Raw genomic sequence first — 15,953 nt, forward strand, 5'->3', positions numbered from 1 at the left:
CCTCTGGTTCTCCCAACCAGTCTTCTGGGGGAGGGGCCTGCCATGCTGTTACTCAGGCAACCCTGTTGGGGCAGAGTTGCCCTGCCCCCTGTGGCGAGGGATGGGCTCGGTGGGTACCAGTGTTTGGGGGCTTTTGTTCTCTGGTGACTTCCCCTGGTGGCTTTTCACATCTCTTCCAAGAGTCAGAGCAGAAGAGACCGTTTCCAACCCTCTGCCTCAGACCAGAGAGATCGCATTCTGTTCATTGAGCTCTCCAGGCCACAGTCTCTCCATTTCTGTCTGTGCTGCTATAAATTGCAGCTTCCTGGGTTGTGTGTCCCTCCACAGCACTCCCAGTCCTGCCTCTAGGTCGGGGCACTTCTCTGCCATTTGTGACTCTAAAACCGCCAGCCACCCACAGTTCGCATATGAAACACTGCCACTCTAGTTTCAGTCTAAAGTCCTTTCCCTTCCCCTACCGGTCTGTGAGTCTGTGCCTGGTCCCCATCACGGGAGGTTATCACTCCCCAGTGGTGTAAGATCCCCACAGCCAGGCTCCCTGTCACTGCCATTTATCCTCTGATATCTGCCTACAGAATCTCGGCTCCCCACTTTGTACCTCAGAACCAACTGCCAGCGATATTCTCTTTGTAGAGATCCAGATCTTCTTAAGTCTCAGGCTGATTTCATGGGTGCTCAGAGTGGTGTGCTAAATATCCAGCTCAATTCTGAGGACCAGTTGGAATAGGGTTACCTACTCCTCCACCATCATTTCCCCTCTTTTTAAATTTTCATCTTCACAGTCATATTCCATCCCTTCATTGTATTTACATATACTGTATATATATAAAGATTTTCTTTCTTTAAAATTTTGGGAGGCAATTTCTCTTAACAGACCAAAATACACCCAAAATCTAGTGTGTGGCTCTATTCTATTCACCAGCCTGATCATATTATTTTTTGTCCCTTTCTTCCCCCCCGCCCCAGTCCAGGGTCCCTTCTGATTTGTTTTGTGTATATTTTTCTGGGGTCGTTGGTACCCTTTTCATTTTGTTCACTCATTCATTTATATCTCCACTAAACAAAATGACAATATGGAAAAACTCACTTCAAATAAATGAACAAGAGGCAGTACCAACTTCCAGGGACCTAATCAATACAGACTTTATTAAGATGTCAGAACTAGAGTTCAGAATGATGATCATAAAGGTACAAACTGGGCTTGATAAAAGCATAGAAGATACTAGAGAATCCTTTCCGGAGAAATAAAAGAATTAAAATCTAACCAAGTCAAAATAAAAAAGTTTATTAGTGAGGTACTATCAAAAATAGAGGCTCTAACTGCTAGGATAAATGAGGCACAAGAGAGAATTAGTGATATATAAGACCAAAGGATGGAGAATAAAAAAGCTGAGAAAAAGAGAGATAAACAATTACTGGGTCACGAGGTGGGAATTCGAGAGATAAATGATACCATAAATTGAAACAATATTAGAATAAATGGGATCCCAGAAGAATAAAGAGAGAGAGGGGCAGAAAGTGTATTGGAGCAAATTATAGCAGATAACTTCCCTAATTTGGGGAAGGAAACAGCATCAAAATCTAGGAGGCAGAGAGAACCCCCATCAAAATCAATAAAAATAGGTCAGCCCCCCGACATCTTATAGTAAAACTCACAAGTCTCAGAGACCAAGAGAATATCCTGAAAGCAGCTCGGGACAAGAGGTCTGTAAGCTACAATGGTAGAAACATTAGATTGGCAGCAGACCTATCCACAGAGATCTGGCAGGCCAGAAAGGATTGTCATGATATATTCAGAGCACTAAATGAGAAAAATATGCAGCCAAGAATACTATATCCGACTTGGCTGTCATTGAAAATAGAAGGATAGATAAAAATTCCAGGACAAACACTAAAAGAATTTACAAACACCAAACCAGCCCTACAAGAAATATTGAAGGGGGTCCTCTAAGCAAAAAGAAAGCTTAAAAGTAAAATAGACCAGAAAGGAACAGAGACAATATACAGTGACAGTCACCTTACAGGCAATACAGTGACACTAAATTCATATCTTTCAATAGTTACCCTGAATGTAAATGAGCTACATGCCCCATTCAAAAGAAACAGGGTATCAGATTGGATAAAAAAACAAAACCCATCGATATGCTGTATGCAAGAGAATCATTTTAGACCCAAAGACACCCCCTGATTGAAAGTGAGGGGGTGGAAAACCATTTACCATGCTAATGGACATCAAAAGAAAGCTGGGGTGGCACCTTATATCACACAAATTAGTTAAGCCAAAGACTATAATAAGAGATGAGGAAGGACACTACATCCTACTTAAAGGGTCTATCCAACAAGAAGATCTAACAATTTTAAATACCTATGCCCCTAACATGAGAGCTGCCAATTATATAAACCAATTAATAACAAAATCAAAGAAACACATCAACAATTATACAATAATAGTAGGGGACTTTAACACCCCCTCTCTTAAATGGACAGATCATGTAAGCAAAAGATCAACAAGGAAATAAAGACTTTAAATGACACACTGGACCAAATGGACTTCACAGATCTATTCAGAACATTCCATCCCAAAGCAACAGAATACACATTTTTCTCTAGTGCCCATGGAACATTCTCAAGAATAGATCACATCCTGGGCCACAAATCAGGTCTCAACTGATACCAAAAGATTGGAATCATTCCCTGCATATTTTCAGACTGCAATGCTTTGAAACTAGAACTCAATCACAAGAGGAAAGTTGGAAAGAACTCAAATACATGGAGGCTAAACAGCATCCTACTAAAGAATGAATAGGTCAACCAGGAAATTAGAGAAGAATTAAAAAAATTCATGGAAACCAATGAAAATGAAACCACAACTGTTTGACATCTTTGGGATGCAGCAAAGGTGGTCCTGGGAGGAAAGTATATAGCAATACAAGCCTTTCTCAAGAAACAAGAAAGGTCTCAAATACACAACCTAACCCTACACCAAAAGGAGCTGGAGAAAGAAAAGCAAAGAAAGCCTAAACCCAGCAGGAGAAGAGAAATAATAAAGACCAGAGAAGAAATCAATGAAATAGAAACCAAAAGAACAGTAGAACAGATCGACAAAATTAGGATCTGGTTCTTTGACAGAATTAATAAGATTGATAAACCTCTGGTCAGACTTATCCACAAGAAAAAAGAAAGGAAGCAAATAAAATCATGAATGAAAGAGGAGAGATTACAACCAACACCAAAGAATTACAAACAAGTATAAGAACATATTGATCAACTCTATGCCATCAAATTAGATAATCTGGAAGAGATGGATGCATTCCTAGAGACGTATAAACTACCAAAATTGAACCAGAAAGAAACAGAAAAACATTAACAGACCTATAACCAGCAAGGAAATTGAAGCAGTAATCAAAAATCTCCCAACAAACAAGAGCTCAGGGCCAGATGGCTTCCCAGAGGAATTCTACCAAACATTGAAAGAAGAATGAATACATATTCTTCTGAAACTGTTCCAAAAAATAGAAATGGAGGGAAAACTTCCAAACTCATATTATGAGGCCAGCATTACCTTGATCCCAAAACCAGATGAAGACTCCATCAAAAAGAACTACAAAAAAAAAAGGAGAACTACAGACCAATACCCCTGAAGAACATGGATGCAAAAATTCTCACCAAAATACTCGCCAATGGGATCCACCAGTACATTAAAAGGATTTTTCACGACAACCAAGTGGGATTTATTCCTGGGCTGCAAGGTTGGTTCAACATCCGCAAATCAATCAATGTGATATAATACATTAATAAAAGAAAAAGCAAGAACCATATGATCCTCTCAGTAGATGCAGAAAAAGCATTTGACTAAGTACAGCATCCATTTTTGATTAAAACTCTTCATAGTGTAGGGATAGATGGTACATACCTCAATATCATAAAAGCCATCTATGAAAAACCCACAGCAAGTGTCATTCTCATTGAGGAAAAACTGAGAGCTTTTCCCCTAAGGAAAATGTCAGGGATGTCCACTATCACCACTGCTATTCAACATAATACTAGAAGTCCTAGCCACAACAATCAGACAACAGAAAGAAATAAAAGGCATCCGAATTGACAAAGAAGTAGTTAAACTTTCACTCTCTGCAGATGATATGATATTTTATGTGGAACCCATACAGGAATTCATTAAAGTGGCAGGATATAAAATCAATGCACAGAAATCAGTGGCATGGGCACCTGGGCGGCTCAGTTGGTTAAAGTGACTGCCTTCGGCTCAGGTCATGATCCTGGAGTCCTGGGATCAAGTCCCACATCGGGCTCCCTGCTCAGCAGGGAGTCTGCTTCTCCCTCTGAGCCTCTTCCCTCTCATGCTCTCTGTCTCTCATTCTCTCTCTCACAAATAAATAAAATCTTAAAAAAAAAAAAAAAAGAAATCAGTGGCATTCCTATACACCAACAACAAGACAGAAGAAAGAGAAATTAAGGAGTGGATCCCATATACAATAGCACCCAAAACCATAAGATACCTAGGAATAAATCTAACCAAAGAGGCAAAGATTCTGCACTTAGAAAACTATAGAATACTCATGAAAGAAAATGAGGAAGACACAAAGAAATGGAAAAATGTTCCACGCTCATGAATTGGAAGAACAAATATTGTGAAAATATCTATACTACCTAGAGCAATCTATACATTTAAAGCAATCCCTATCAAAATACCATCAACTTTTTTCAAAGAAATGATATAAATAATCCTAAAATTTGTATGGAACCACAAAAGACCCGGAATAGCCAGAGGAATGTTGAAAAAGAAAAGCAAAGCTGGTGGCATCACAATTCCAGACTTCAAGCTCTATTACAAAGCTTTCATCATCAAGACAGTGAGGTACTGGCACAAAAATAGACACATAGATCAATGAAATGGAATAGAGAGCCCAGAAATGGACCCTCAACTCTATGGTCAACTCATCTTCAACAAAGCAGGGAAGCATGTCCAATGGAAAAAAGACAGTCTCTTCAACAAATGGTGTTGGGAAAATTGGACAGTCACATGCAGAAGAATGAAACTGGACCATTTCCCTACACCACACACAAAAATAGACTCAAAATTAATGAAAGACCTCAGTGTGAGACAGGAATCCATCAAAATCCTTGAGGAAAACATGGGTAGCATCTTCTTCGACCTGAGCCACAGCAACTTCATTTCTGCAAAGAAGACACTCCTACAGTGTTGGTGGGAATGCAAGCTGGTATAGCCACTCTGGAAAACAGTATGGAGGTTCCTCAAAAAGTTGAAAATAGAGCTACCCTATGACCCAGCAATTGCACTAATGCATATTTACCCCAAAGATACAAATGTAGTGACCGAAGGGACACATGCTCTCCGATGTTTATAGCAACAATGTCCACAATATCCAAACTATGGGAAGAGCCTAGATGTCCATCAACAGATGAATCAATAAAGAAGATACACACACACAATGGAATATTATGCAGTGATCAGAAAAATGAAATCTTGCCATTTGCAATGACATGGATGGAACTAGAGGGTATTATGCTAAACCAAATAGTCAATCAGAGAAAGACAAGTATCATATGGTCTCACTGATATGAGGAATTTGAGAAACAAGACAGAGGATCATAGGGGACAGGAGGGAAAAAATGAAACAAGACGAAACCAGAGAGGGAGACAAACCATAAGAGACTCTTAATCTCAGGAAACAAACTGAGGGTTGCTGGAGTGGAGGGGAGCGGGAGGGATGGGGTGGCTGGGTGGTGGACATTGGGGAGGGTATGTACTATGGTGAGTGCTGTGAATTGTGTAAGACTGATCAATCATAGACCAGTACCCCTTAAATGAATAATACATTATATGTTAATTAAAAAAATAAATAAAATTAATAAAAAAAATAAAGTAAACTGGCTAAATGAGGCCTTGACTCATTTATAGGTTCAACTAAATACCTGGGCCTGGTTCACTGATTGCTTGGATAAACTGAAATTTGATGGTGTTCGCTATCCTGCTGCATATATTTAATCTCACTGTCAGCTTAGCAGAATTGAAAGCAGATTGTGGTCACTCTTCTCAGTGGTCAGAACACAAGGCTTTTTCTTAAGTTTGGGTAATACTTACCTAGATGAAGTTTGCCATATTTTTAGTGACTATGGCATATTGACAATAGCCTAATTGTTTGGTCTACCACATGAAAAAAACTGCAGAACTGCAGACTCAAGGCTCCTCTCTATGAGGCTATGAACTATGGAAACAAAAGAGTGATATCATAACGATGTTGACATAGATTGTTCCCAATTCACACCCCTCACAAGAATAGCTAACAACTACTTATGAAAACAAACCACTGAAAATTGTAGAAGATGGAGTGAAGCTGAAGCACTCCCTGCACTAGAGAGACCAAAAGAGTCTACAGATTAAGAGAAGTGGCTACATGCTAACTGTACTGCCCCTTCCCCATACTGGCATAGAACCACACTAAGAAGTCTCTCTGGAGCCTAGAGTTTCTCCAGTGAGAAAAGAGAGCCCCAGGAGTAGATATTTAGCTACCCTAGGATTGTGTGTCACTTTTTGGGAGTCCCAACCCTGGCCTTGTCTCACAGGGATCATGGAGGAATATATGGGGCTTAACCACTGGAATTCTGGTTGTGATAGAGAAGGGAAGAAGGATTTGCAACAACCAGTGCATATCCTGGCAGACCAAGTTCTGACTTGAAGTATACACGTGGAACTCCCAAACAGCAGTTTTTCTCATCTGCAGTAGAAAGATAGTGGAAGAGTCTGTCCAGGAAATATGGCAGAAATACATGACACCACCAAGGGAAACTGATGAAGTTCTAATAACTAACATAATAAATGGAAATTAATAAGCTGTCACACAAAGAATTCTGAATAAATCTCTTAAAGGTTAGTGGACTATAACAATACAGACACACAACTAAACATTAGGAAAACATGAATGAAACAAGTTCAACAAGAAATAGACATTAAAATAGAAATCCTAGAACTGAAATACAATGACAAAACTGAAAAATTCAACAAAGAGCTTCAAAGCAGACTCAAACATGTAGAAGAAAGAATCAGTGACTTAATAGGATGACATTTGAAATTATTCATTCAGAGAAGCAAAGAGACAAAGAATAACAAAGAGTGAAGAAAGTCTACAGAATTTATAAGATGCCATCAAAAGAAACAATATCTGCATTGTGAAAATTCCAGAAAAAGATAAAAAATAGAGACAGAAAGAATATTTAAAGTAATAATGGATGCAAACTGCCAATAACCTGAGAAGAAAAAGAGACATCCAGATTCTTGAGGCCCAAAAGATTCCAAATAGGTTGAACCTGAACAGGGCTACATTGAGAAACATTATAATTACATTCTCAAAAGTGAAAAACAAAGAAAATTTTTGAAAGAAGGAATTGAAAAGAGAAAAGTTACATATGAGGGCACTTCTTTAATATTGTAGGTAGATTTCTTAACAGGAATGTTTTTGGCCAGGAGCGAATGGATGATATATTCAAAATATCAGCATGGGGACAGTCAACCAAAAATTCTATACTCAGAAAATTGTCCTTCAGGAATGAAAAAGAGATGAAAACTTTCCTAAACAAACATGAACTAAGGAAGTTCATTGCCACTGGACCTGCCCTAAAAGAAATTCTTTCATTTTTTTAAAAGATTTTATTTATTTATGGGCGCCTGGGTGGCTCAGTTGTTTACACGACTGCCTTCGACTCAGGTCATGATCCTGGAGTCCCTGGATCGAGTCCCACATCGGGCTCCCTGCTCAGCAGGGAGTCTGCTTCTCCCTCTGACCCTAACCCTTCTCAAGTGCTCTCTCTCATTCTCTCTCTCAAATAAAATCTTTTTTTTTAAAAAAAAAAGATTTTATTTATTTATTTGAGAAAGACAGAGATAGTGAGAGCAGGAACACAAGCAGCACGAGTGGGAGAGGGAGAAGCAGGCCTCCCGCTGAGCAGGGAGCCCGATGTGGGACTCGATCCCAGGACCCTGGGATCATGACCTGAGCCGAAGGCAGATGCTTAATGACTGAGCCACCCAGGCGCCCAAGAAATGCTTAAGGTAGTTCTTTGAGTGGAATTAAAAGAATGCTTATTAACAATCATAAAAACATAAGAGGGTAGTGAAAAAGATGGTAAATATATAGTCAATGTTAAGATTCTGTAATATGGTTGCTATGGTATATAATTCACTTATAATTCTATTTTGAAAGTTAAAAACAGTAAAAGTAGTCATAACTATAATGTGTTATTGGGTACACAATATAAAAAATATGTAAACTATTACATCAATGACCTAAAATATGTAAGCAAATAAATGTGTAAAGAATAAGAGAGCTATCAAAATTAAATTATTATCAATTTAAAATAGGGTGGCATGATTTTAATATATTTTATGTAAGCTTTATGGTAAATGCAAGGGAATAAATCTATGGTAAAATTCACAAAAGAACATAAAGAAATTAAAACATACTGACACCAAAAGTCTTCAAATGGAAAAAAAAAAAGCAAGAACCAAGGAACAAATGATAAACAAAATGCCAGAAAACAATGAACAAAGTGATAATACTAAGTCATTACCTATCAATAATTATTTTTTCTTTTAAAAAAAATTTTTTAATTTTATTATGTTATGTTAGTCACCATACACATCAATAATTATTTTTTCAAGCATAATTAACAGTGTTATATTAGTTTCAGGTATGCAATATAATCTGACAATTCTATACATTTTTCAGTGTTCATCAAGATAAGTGTATTCTTAATGCTGTTTATCTATTTCACCCATTCCCCACCCACCTCCCCTCTGACAACCACCAGTTTGTTGTCTATATTTAAGAGTCTATTTTCTTGTTTGTCGCTTTTTTTTTTCATTCTGTTTCCTGAATTCCATATATGAGTGAAATTTATGGTATTTTAATTTTTCTGACTGACTTATTTCACTTAGCATTATACCCTCTAGGTCCATACATATTGTTTCAAATGGCAAGATCCCATTCATTTGTGTGGCTGACTAATATCCCATTGTATATACACCATATCTTCCTTATCCTTTCATCTACCAATGGAAATTTTGATTGCATTCATATTTTGGCTATTGCAAACAATGCGACAATAAACACAGGGGGGCATATAACTTTTTGAATTGGTGGTTTTGTTTCTTGGGGGCAAATACCTGATAATGGAGTGACTAGATCATTTGGTAATTCAATTTAAAAATTTTTGAGGAACCTACATATTGTTTTCCACAGAGCATACACCAATTTGCATTCCCACTAAAGGTGCATGAGGGTTGCCTTTTCTCCACATCTTCACCAACACGTGTTATTTATTTTTATTTTATTTTATGCCTATTATCACAGGCATAAAATGATATCTCATTGTGGTTTATATTTGCATTTCCCTGATGATTAGTGATGTTGAGCATCTTTTCATGTGTCTATTGGCCATCCATATGTATTCTTTGGAAAAATGTCTATTCAGGTCCTCTGTCAATTTTTTAATTGAGGTATTGTGTGTGTGTATATATGTGTGTGTGTGTGTGTGTGTGTTGAGTTGTTTATGCTCTTTATATATTTTGAATATTAACCCTGTATCAGATATATCATTGGCAAATATCTTCTGCCATTCAGTAGATTGCCTTTTCATTTTGTCAATGGTTTCATTCACTGTATAGTCTTTTTTTTTTAAGATTTTATTTATTTATTTGACAGAGAGAGACACAGCGAGAGAGAGAGCACAAGCAGGGGGAGTGGGAGAGGGAGAAGCAGGCTTCCCGCCGAGCAGGGAGCACGATGTGGAGCTCAATCCCAGGACCCTGGGATCATGACCCAAGCCAAAGGCAGACGCCTAATGACTGAGCCACCCAGGCGCCCCCACTGTATAGTCTTAATACTTTAATTTTGCTTTTGTAACCTTTGCCAGAGGAGACATATGTAGAAAAATATTTCTGCGGCCAATGTGAAAGAAATTGCTACCTATGTTTTTCCTAGGATTTTTATTATTTCAGGTCTCACATTTAGGTCTTTAATCCATTTTGAGATTATTTTTGTGTATGATATAAGAAAGTGGTCCAATTTCATTCTTTTGTATGTAGCTTTCTAGTTTTCCCAGAACCATTTGTTGAAGAGACTGTCTTTTTTCTTATTGGATATTCTTGCCTATTTGTCATAATTAATTGACCATAAAAGCACAGGGTTATTTCTGGACTCTCTATTCTGTTCTATTGATCTATGTGTCTATTTTTGTGTCAGTACCATACTGCTTTGATTACTACAGCTTAGTAGTAAACCTTGAAATCTGGGATCTTGATACTTCCAGGTTTGTGCTTTCTCAAGATTGCCTTGGTTATTTGGGGTCTTTTGTGCTTCCACCCAAAGTTTATGATTATTGATTCTAGTTCTGTGAAAAATGTTCTTGGCATTTTGATAGGGTTTGAATTGATTCTATAAATCATGTTGGTAGTATGGATAATTTAACATTGTTTGTTCTCCTAATCAATGAACATGGAATATCTTTTCATTTGTATTACCTTTAATTACTTCTATCAATGACTTATAGTTTACAGTATACAGGCCTTTCACTACCTTGGTTAAGTTAATTCTTAAGTATTTTATTATTTTGGGCTCAATAATAAAAGGGATTATTTTCTTAATTTCTCTCTCTGTTATGTCATTATCAGTTTATAGAAATGCACCCAATTTCTGCATATTAATTTTGTCTTCTGTGATGTTACTGAATTCATTTATTCTACTAATTATTTTGGTGGAGTCTATAGGGTTTTCTATATATATATAGTATTAAGTCATCAGCAAATACTGAAAGTTTTGTATCTTCCTTACCAATTTGTGTGCCTTTACTTCTTGTTCTTATCTGATTACTGCATTTAAGAACTCCAGTTGAATGTGGTGAATAAATGTAGTGAGATTGAACATCCTTCTTTTGTTTTTTTATCTTAGAGGGAAAGCCTTCAGCTCTTAGATGTGGGTTTTCCATATATACCTTTTATTATGTTGAAGTATGTTACTCTAAACCCACTTTGTTGAGAGTTTTATCATGAATGAATGTTGTACTTTATGAAATGTTTTTTCTGTATCTATTGAAAAGGTTATGTGGTTTTTATCCTTCCTTTGTTAATGTGATATATCACTTTGATTGATTTGCAAATAATGAACTCCCCTTGATTTCCTGGAATAAATTGCACTTGATTGTCGTGAATGTGTTTTTTTTTAAATGGATTGTTAGATTTCGTTTGAAAAAAAATTTTTTTTAAGATTTTATTTATTTAATTGACAGAGAGACACAGCGAGAGAGGGAACACAAGCAGGGGGAACAGGAGAGGGAGAAGCAGGCTTCCCGCTGTGCAGGGAGCCCGTTGCGGGGCTTGATCCCAGGACCCTGGGATCATGACCTAAGCCGAAGGCAGACGCTTAACGACTGAGCCACCCAGGCACCCCTCGTTTGAAAATATTTTGATGAGGATTTTTGCATCTATGTTCATCAGAGCTATTGGACCATAGATTTGTTTATTTTTTTCATTTTATTTTTTAATTTTTTAAATTTTATTATATTATGTTATGTTAATCAACATACAATACATCATTAGTTTGATGTGGTGATCCACGATACATTGTTTTCGTATAACACCCAGTGCTCCGTGCAGTACGTGCCCTCCTTAATACCCATCACCGAGCTAACACAAAATGCCACCCCCCTCCCCTCAAAAACCCTCAATTTGTTTCTCAGAGTCCATAGTCTCTCATGGTTCATCTCTCCCTCCAGTTCCCCCTGTTAATTTTCCCTTCCTTCTAGTAACACCCTCCATGCTATTCCTTATGTTCCACAAATAAGTGAAACCATATGATAATTGAATTTCTCTGCTTGACTTATTTCATAGGAATAATCTCCTCCAGTCCCATCCATGTTGCTGTAAGAGTTGAGTATTTACCCTTTCTAAAGGCTGAGTAATATTCCATTGTATATATGGACCATGTATTCTTTATCCATTCATCCATTGAAGTGCATCTCGTCTCTTTCCACGGTTTGGCTCTTGCGGACATTGCTGCTATGAACATGGGGTGCATATAGCCCTTCTTTTCACTACATCTGTGTCTTTGGGGTAAATACCCAGGAGTGTGATTGCTGGGTCATAAGGTAGCTCTATTTTTCCTTTTTGGAGGCACCTCCACACTGTTATCTAAAGTGGCTGTACCAACTTGCATTCCCACCAACAGTGTAAGAGGGTTCCCCTTTTTCCACAACCTCTCCAACATTTGTTGTTTCTTGCCCTGTCCATTTTTGCCATTCTAACTGGTGTAAGGTGGTATCTCAACGTGGTTTTGATTTGAAATTCCCTGATGGCTAAAGATGATGAACATTTTTTTTATTTGTCTGTTAGCCATTTCTATGTCTCCTTCAGAGAAGTGTCTGTTCATGTCTTCTGCCCATTTTTTGACTTGATTATTTGTTTTTTGGGTGTTGGGATTCAGAAGTTCTTTATAGATCTTGGATATAAGCCCCCTGTCTGTAGTGTCATTTGCAAATATTTTCTCCCATTCTGTGGGCTGCCTCTTTGTTTTGTTGACTATTTCCTTTGCTGTGCAGAAGCTTTTGATCTTGATGAACTCCCGAAAGCTCATTTTTGCTTTTATTTCACTAGGTTTTGGAGATGTATCTTGAAAGAAGTTTCTGTGCAATATGACAAAGAGATTATTGCCTATGTTATCCTCTAAGATTTTGATGGATTCCTGTCTCACATTGAGGTCTTTCATCCATTTTGAGTTTATCGTTGGGTATGGTGTTAGAGAATGGTCGAGTTTCATTCTTCTGCATATGGCTGTCCAATTTTCCCAGCACCATTTATTGAAGAGACTGTCTTTTTTCCATTGCATGTTTTTTCCTGCTTTGTCAGAGATTATTTGACCATAGAGTTGAGGGTCCATATCTGGGCTCTCTATTCTGTTCCATTGGTCTATATGTCTGTTTTTGTGCCAGTACCATGCTGTCTTAGTGATCACAGCTTTGTAATATAGCTTGAAATCAGGCAACGTGATGCCCCCAGCTTTGTTTTTCTTTTTCGACATCTCCTTGGCGATTCAGGGTCTTTTCTGATTCCATACACATTTTAGGATTGTTTGTTCCAGCACTTTGAAAAATGTTATTGGAATTTTGATCAGGATGGCATTGAAGGTATAGATTGCACTGGGTAGCATAGACATTTTAACAATATTTATTCTTTTGGTCCATGAGCATGGAATATTTTCCCATCTTTTTGTGTCTTCTTCCATTTCTTTCATGAGTGTTTTGTAGTTCCTAGAGTATAGGTCCTTTACCTCTTTGGTTAGGTTTATTCTGAGGTATCTTATGGTTTTTGGTGCTATTGTAAATGGAATCATTTCTCTAATTTCTCTTTCTACAGTTGCATTGTTAGTGTATAAGAAAGCAATTGATCTCTGTGCATTGATTTTGTATCCTGCCACATTACTGAATTGCTGGATGAGTTCTAGTAATTTGGGGGTGGAGTCTTTTGGGTTTTCCACATAAAGTATCTTGTCGTCTGTGAAAAGAGAAAGTTTGACTTCTTCTTTTCCAGTTTGAATACATTTTAATTCTTTTTGTTGTCTGATTACTGTTGCTAGGACTTCTAGTCTATGTTGAACAACAGTGATGAGAGTGGGCACCCTTGACGTGTTCCTGATCTTAAGGGAAAGGCTCTCAGCTTTTTCCCATTGAGGATGATAAAGGCTGTGGGTTTTTCATAGATGGATTTTATGAACTTGAGGAATGTTCCCTCTATCCCTATACTCTTGAGAGTTTTAATCAGGAAAGGATGTTGTATTTTGTCAAATGCTTTTTCTGCATCAATTGAAAAGATCATATGGTTCTTCTCTCTCTTCTGATTAATGTGTTCTATCACATTGATTGATTTGTGAATGTTGAACCAACCTTGCATCTTGGAGATAAATCCCACTTGCTCATGTTGGATGATCCTTTTAATGTACTGTTGGTTCCTATTAGGTAGAATTTCGTTAAGAATTTGGGATCCATATTCATCAGGGATATCATTCTGAAATTCTCCTTTTTGATGGGGTCCTTGCCTGGTTTGGGGATTAAGGTAATGCTTAACTCATAGAATAAGTCTGGAAGCTTTCCTTCTGTTTCTATTTTTTGAAACAGCTTCAGGAGAATAGGTATTATTTCTTCTTTGAATGTTTGGTAGAATTCCCCAGGGAACCCATCAGGCTCTGGACTCTTGTTTTTTGGGAGGTTTTTGATCACTGCTTCAATCTCGTTACTGGTTATGGGCCTCTTCAGGTTGTCAATTTCTTCCTGTTTCAGTCTTGGCAGTTTATAGTTTTCCAGGAAGGCCTCCATTTCATCCATATTGCTCAGTTTATTGGCATATAGTTGTTGATAATAATTTCTAAAAATTGTTTCTATTTCCTTGGTGTTAGTCATGATCTCTCTCTTTTCGTTCATAATTTTATTAATTTCAATGCTTTCTATTTTTTTGATAAATCTGGCCAGTGGTTTATCAATCTTATTAATTCTTTCAAAGATCCATCTTCTAGATTCATTGATCTGATCTCCTGGGTTTCTGGTTTCTAATTCATTGATCTCTGCCCTAATCTTAATTATTTCTCTTCTAATTCATGGCTTAGGCATCGCTCGTTGCTTTTTCTCTAGTTCTTTAAGGTGTAGAGTTAGCTGGTGAATTTGCGATTTTTCTCTTTTTTTGAGTGAGGCTTAGATGGCTATGTATTTCCCCCAGAGGACCGCCTTTGCAGTATCCCATAGGTTTTGGACCAATGTGTTTTCATTCTCATTGGTTTCCATGAATTGTTTAAATTCTTCTTTGATTTCCTGGCTGACCCAAACATTCTTGAGCAGAGTGGTCTTTAGCTTCCATGTGTTTGAATTTCTTCCAAATATTTTCTTGTGATTGAGTTCCAGTTTTAAGGCATTATGGTCTAGAATATGCAGGGAATAATCTCAATCTTTTGATATCACTTGAGACCTGATTTGTTACCCAGTATGTGGTCTATCCTGGAGAAGGTACCGTGAGTGCTTGAGAAGAATGAGTGTTCTGTTGTTTTAGGGTGGAATGTTCTGTAAATATCTATGAGGTCCATCTGGTCCAGTGTGTTATTCTAAGCTCTTATTTCTTTGTTGATTTTCTGCTTAGATGATCTGTCCATTGCTGAGAGAGGAATATTGAGGTCTCCTACAATTAATGTATTGTTATCAATATGACTCTTTATTTTGGTTAACAGTTGGCTTATGTAGATGGCTGCTCCCGTGTTGGGGGCATAGATATTTACAATTGTTAGATCTTCTTGTTGGATAGACCCTGTAAGAATGATATAGTGTGCTTCTGTGTCTCTAAGTTCAGTCTTTAGTTTAAAATCTAATTTGTCTGATATAAGAATTGCTACCCCAGCTTTCTCTTGAGGTCCACTGGCATGGAAATGGATCTCCATCCCTTGACATTCAGTCTAGATGTATCTTTAGGTTCAAAATGAGTCTCTTGTAGAAAGCATATGGATGGGTCCTGTCTTTTTATCCAATCTGCAACCCTGTGCCGTTTTATGGGAGCATTTAGGCCATTCACGTTGAGAGTTATTATTGAAAGATATGACTTTATTGTCTAGATGTTGCCTGTGAAGACATTGTTTTTATTGACTGTCCCCGTAAATTTCTATTGTATATCACTCTTGGGGTCTTTCTCCTTTTACAGAACCCCCCTTAATATTTCTTGCAGGGCCAGCTTAGTGGTCACATATTCTTCCAATTTCTGCCAGTCATGGAAGCTCTGCATCTCTCCATCCATTCTAAATGAAAGCCTTGCCGGATAAAGTATTCTTGGCTGCATGTTCTTCTCCTTTAGTACCCTGAATATGTCTTGCCAGGCCTTTCTGGCTTGCCAGGTC

The sequence above is a fragment of the Neomonachus schauinslandi genome, chromosome X (genome assembly GCF_002201575.2).
Source record: "Neomonachus schauinslandi chromosome X, ASM220157v2, whole genome shotgun sequence".
Lineage (NCBI taxonomy): Eukaryota > Metazoa > Chordata > Mammalia > Carnivora > Phocidae > Neomonachus > Neomonachus schauinslandi.